The sequence below is a fragment of the Triticum dicoccoides genome, chromosome 5B (genome assembly GCF_002162155.2).
Source record: "Triticum dicoccoides isolate Atlit2015 ecotype Zavitan chromosome 5B, WEW_v2.0, whole genome shotgun sequence".
NCBI lineage: Eukaryota > Viridiplantae > Streptophyta > Magnoliopsida > Poales > Poaceae > Triticum > Triticum dicoccoides.
The window spans coordinates 572,674,806-572,680,499 of NC_041389.1; the positions used below are offsets into that span (position 1 = coordinate 572,674,806).

At 54.7% G+C, this 5,694-nt stretch overlaps 1 pseudogene; it reads left to right on the forward strand.

Annotated features, from left to right (window-relative positions):
• Positions 1–1,398: 1,398 nt before the first annotated feature.
• Positions 1,399–4,365, forward strand: LOC119310148 (annotated as a pseudogene).
• Positions 4,366–5,694: the final 1,329 nt, after the last annotated feature.

Genomic DNA, 5,694 nt, shown 5'->3' on the forward strand with positions numbered 1-5,694 from the left:
ATGCCCCGGGTGGTATGGCGGGGGGCACGGTAGAGTGCCATCGACAAAGCCCTCCAAGTAGCGACTGCGAAGAAGTGGCAACACCTGAGCCTACCACGACAGATAGTTATCCGTCGTCAGCTTCACCAGGATGAGATGCACAAAGTAGAACGGTGCATTGAGTACACCATGACCCGAAAGCGACGACGGTGCAGAAAAAACCCAAAGGTGAAGGACCACTCGGTAGCACGGAGGAGGCCAGTAGCTCCATCGATGGACCACCGTAGGGCGCCCCGTACGAAGAGGATGCGCCATAAGGAGGCGCGGTCACTGACGCAGTCAGGTACGCGTAAGCCAATGGAGCAACCGTAGATGGGGTCGACCATGGACGGGCCGTGGTGGCGCCATAGGAGTCGGTTGCCTGCACTTGCTGCTGCTGTTGGGGCGGAACGCGGTGGGAAGCAACCGCAGGCACAACACCATACACCGGCGCGTGCTGCTGTGGATGCACCTCGTACTCCCACCAGGAAGCAGCCGCGGGCGCTGCACCAGACGCCCCCCTATGCATGCGGAGGGAGCGGGGCCAGGACGCTAGGAGCTGTAGCGACGTAAGATACTGGTGGCTGGGACGGGGCCATGGGAACGTGCGCGGCACTATACGGCCCTCCGTATGCATGCGGAGAGTGCTGCTGCTGATTCACCGGTAGCGCAGGCGCGCCATGGGAGCTTGGACGTGGCTGGACCGGGGACGGCGGGGCGGCGCCCAAGGGGATGAGCGGCCGTGACGCTGAGAACGGGGAGGTCGGGGCGACCTGAGCAGCGGCGCTCGGGCCGGCGGCCGGGGCGACGAAGGGTGAGGCGGCGGCGGCGGTCGAGGCCAACGCCATCGGGGACGATCGAGAGAACGAACGAGATAGGAGCGGAAGTGATCGATCCTAAACTGATACCATGTAAAACTTTAGGGTTTGGGAAACTGCTCGACACCCGTAATGGGTGTGGCTATCTTATATATATAAAGAGATATACAAAATGTACAATACAATATACAAGACATATACAAGGGAAATGTATAAATACAGTCTAACAGCGCCACCATCGCCCTGCCGCGGTCGCCGGCGAGAAGGAGGAGAGTGGATGGCGAAACGGGGAATGGAGCTGTGGGCGCGTGTGGGCGATAGGATGGTCGTGTGGCGTGACACTACGGTGTGAGAGCGTTCATGGGAGAAAGTACACAAAGCGAACGTTTCTTCCGGCTGACGTGCCAAGCGGCCTACTTCAGGATTCATGCAAAACGATCCAACGGACGTCGAGAGTAGTTCACTGGGAATGTCTAAATATCTTACGTTCACCGTATAAAGATCACGTCTGCGAGTGTGCGCCGCCACTCCGTACTCCCGCCGGCGGAGAGCGCGGGCCAGCATGGGCGATGCGCTCGGCAAGGAGTGGCGGAGCACCGCTTGCTGCGGCTACCCGGCCGCCGTACTGGGACAGCCCACGGCAGCACACCCAGATCCGGGAGCCGGTCATCATCGTCGATTTGGGGGAGGCGGCGGCGGCGGAGCCAAAGCAAAGCGAGGCCTGAGTCTGAGTAGTTCCGGCGCAGGTGAGCGAGAACTGTCGCTGATTTCCCGACTCCTGATTTCCCTATCCGTGGTCGTACACCACCCTGTCACTCAGCGCTGGTGGTTCTTCACTGAGAATTTCCCGATTCTTGGTCGGATTCCTCTCCGTGTCAGCGCCCGCGGCGGCCGTCAAAGCTCCCCATGTTCGAGCCCGATACGAGGTCGGCGAGCCTTTGCCGTTGCCGTGCGGGTGCCGGTGTCGCAGAGTCGGACCGGAGATTCAGTGCGCGGTTGGTTAGCGTTTTGGATTGGGTGTCTTATGGATTGCCAAATTTCTGCTAGCCGTGTTTTGCTATGGACTGAATCTCCGCGTGTTTGTGTCACAGGCTGCTGCGACGCGTCGACAGGCACTGGCGGAGAGCGCGGTTAATAAGGAGGAAGCTGCGGCTCCTTCTTTCATAGCACCTGCTGCTGCTGCAGATACAACCACTACAGGTGCAGGTATGTGTGGTTGCTTCTTTGCCCACCGCTTAAACTGCAACTTAACAGGGTAAATCCACTTAATTTCCTGTCCCTGAATTGGATAGATGCTATATACTACTCCCTCCGTACGTCCCATAATGTAAGATGTTTTTTGACTCTAGTATAGTGTTAAAAAGGGTCTTACATTATGGGACGAAGGGAGTATGTAATAGTAGTAGTACTAGATCTTATTGTATTCTGTACTAGCACCCATTGTTGGTTGATTGTTGCCATTCATAAGTTTCTTTCTATAAGCTGGTCTGACTGGTGCATGCTTAACGCAGGTGGTGGTGTGCTTACAAGTCGACAAGATCGGCGCCGATCAGGATTTGCTGGCAAGCTTACGAAGCAGCTTTCGCGTACCTTCTTTGCTTGTGACATTGATGGTTCGAAGAAAGAGGTCAAGAATCCAACCAGCACAAAGTTCAAAGATGTCACGGGGATCGATGGCGCGAAAGCCGAGGACATAGTACAGCACCTGCAAGACCCTAAGCATTTGGCTAGTGACTTTGATGGTTTGAAAAAGGAGGTCAAGAATCCAACCAGCACAAAGTTCAAAGATGTCACGGGGATCGATGACGCGAAAGCCGAGGACATAGTACAACACCTGCAAGACCCTCAGCATTTGGCTTGTGATTTTGATGGCTCAAAAAAGGAGGACTCTAATTCAACTAGGACAAAGTTCAGCGATGTCAAGGGGATTGATGGCGCCAAAGCCGAGCTCGAGGACATTGTACACTACCTACGAGACCCTGGGCATTTCACACGCCTCGGTGGCAAGCTTCCGAGAGGCGTCCTGCTCCTCGGTGCGCCTGGCACTGGGAAGACAATGTTGGCAAGGGCGATGGCCGAGGAAGCCAGCGTGCCCTTCTTTGCGTGCAGCGGCAGCGAATTCAACGACGACTATGTGTTCGTTGGGGCAAAAAGAGTGAGGGCGCTCTTCGCCGCGGCGAAGAAACGAGCTCCTTGCATAGTGTTCATCGATGAGATCGACGCCATCGCTGGGAGTGGGAGCAGGAACTCATATGGTTCAGACTCGCAGATACATACCCTGAACCAGCTGCTAGTTGAGCTAGATGGCTTCGAGCAGAATGACGGGGTTAATCGTGGTCGCGGCGACCAACATCCCCGAGTCATCACTGGATAAGGCCCTTGTTAGGTCTGGGCGTTTCGACCGTCACGTTCAGATTCCTTATCCAAATGCTAAGGGCCGAAGGCAGATCCTTGAGGCCCATATGTCAAAGGTTTGTTTGTACTCCATCCAAAAATGTTAGGCTGTCTCTGATGGAATTTCTTTAACAACCTTTTCTCCATGACACTTTCGATGCAGGTCTTGAAAGCCAAGGATGTTGATCTTAAGACCATCGCCAATGAGACGTCTGGATTCACAGGTGCAGACCTCGCAAACCTGGTGAACAAAGCCGCTCTCAAGGCTGCCAAGGACGGGGCAGAAGCTGTCACGACACAACACCTCGAGTATGCTGCCATGAAAAGGAACATCACGGGCAGCAAGAACAAAACGGTGATGTTGCCTGAGAGCTGCAGGAAGATGGTCGCGTACCACAAGGGAGGGCATGCTGTTGTTGCTATCCACACGGACAGCGCTGCTCCTGTCGACAAGGCTACCATTGTTCCCGGGGGGGATAATCTTGGCATGGTGACGCAGCTGCCAGAGGAGGATGATAAGTTTTTACTCTCAAGGGAGAAGATACTGGCACAACTGGATGTCCTCATGGGAGGCCGGGCTGCCGAGGAGGTTATCTTTGGCGAGAGCAAGGTGAGCTCCCTCGCCTTGTCTGACCTAAGAAAGGCGACTAAGCTGGCGACAGAGATGGTCGCCAGGTATGGTATGAGCAAGCGGGTTGGCCCTGTTTCGTATGACAATGACGACGATGACGACGGTTGGAATGCCAAGACCATGATCTGGCAATCGAAGTACCTGGTTAATGAGGAGGTGAGAGAATTGATAGGCAAAGCTTACAATAACGCAAAGACGATCCTCACCGCACATAGTAGGGAGCTTCATGCGCTGGCCAACGCCCTCCTGAAGGATCAAACTCTCACCGGAGACCAAATCACGGCCCTCCTGAAGCACGAGACTCTCGCCGAAGGCCAGACCACGAAACATGTATTGCCTGCCCGCCTAAATGAGTTAACGAGAAAACTATATTCCTGCCGAGTGTCCGTTAGCCACAGGTCCAAACGACCTCTTAGTCGTTCGATCCGGATCTTGCGGGCGCGCTCGTCTTCCCTCTCTCCTGATATTCTGGCCTCAGTTTCCGATACTATCGGTATTAATTAGCGCTTTCCTTTTATTTTAATTAACGCTTTCCTTTGAAACCGCACCTCCCGCACTCTCATTGCTCCGATCCCGCCGCGAATTTTTCTCCCACCCAAAATCCCCGCATCAATTAATGCTGGATTAATTAGCCAACTAATAAGCATGCATGGGTTCTAAAAAAAGAAGCATAACCCCAAAAAAAACATGCATGTCGCACGTTTCGTACAGGAGACACATTTAACGCAACCAACAAGGCATCACTACCGGAACAGGGCGCTACCCCGACGGCCAAAACAATGCCGACGGCCCCCGTCGGCTTCTGCGGATATATGCCGACAGCCTGGATCTGGCCGTCGGCGTACAATAGCCGTCGGGTTACGCAGAGCTAAGCCGACGGCGCCCGTCGGCATAGAATAGTCGTCGGCCTAGCTGAATGTACGCCGACAGCTGCCGTCGGCTTACAAAGGCCGTCGGCATAGCCGTGGACCCGGCACCCCCTAGCTAACATCGTCAGAGCTATGCCGACGGCCGAGACGGGGGGCCGTCGGCATAGGTCCGCAGGCCACGTCATCGATCCAGGCCGCACCGTCCAGAGGATATGCCGACGGCTGCCGTCGGCATATCTGCCACGTCAGTGATCCGCGGCACGCCGCCCGCCAGCTAAACCCTGGACGGATTTATGCCGACGGCTATGCCGTCGGCATAGTTAGATTTTTTTACATATTTTTATGCCTTTTTATGTATTATTATATCAACTAACATGTAGCATGTTAAATATAAACATACATATGAATATATATGTAGTTTGTATTTTTTTCATATATTATGAATATATATATAGTTTGTATTTTTTCGAGCACGTTAATAATGTGCGGTCATGTTCTTTTAAATATAGATCCTTATATTTTATTAAAATCAAAAACAACTATGCCGACAGAAGTTTTGTGGCAGTTGCAAACGCCTGACAACCGTCTCTAGAGTGTGACCCCCCTCACGTCCGCGGTGTGCCCCCCCATGGACGGCGCCGCCGCCGGCACCTGGAGGGGGAAAACGGACGCGTCGGGTCTACACGGAGTGGATGTAGCTGTGGTTTTGGCCCGGATGTTGCTCCCGGGGGTCCCTACGGGCCGACCTGACACAACTGGGTGGAGAGGTCCACTGGTCAAAGCCCGTCCGTGGAAAGTCAAAAGGCTAGATCTCGTGGTCAACCGCTCCAGGGTTAGGCGGGACGGGGGCCCTGGGGGTAGCAATGCCACCGGAGCGTCGTACCGGGCCCTCATACATGCGGGGTGGTGTTGTGGCATGTCCGAAGAGGCGGCACGCATCTCCGGTGCGTGGCCCCCCTCACGG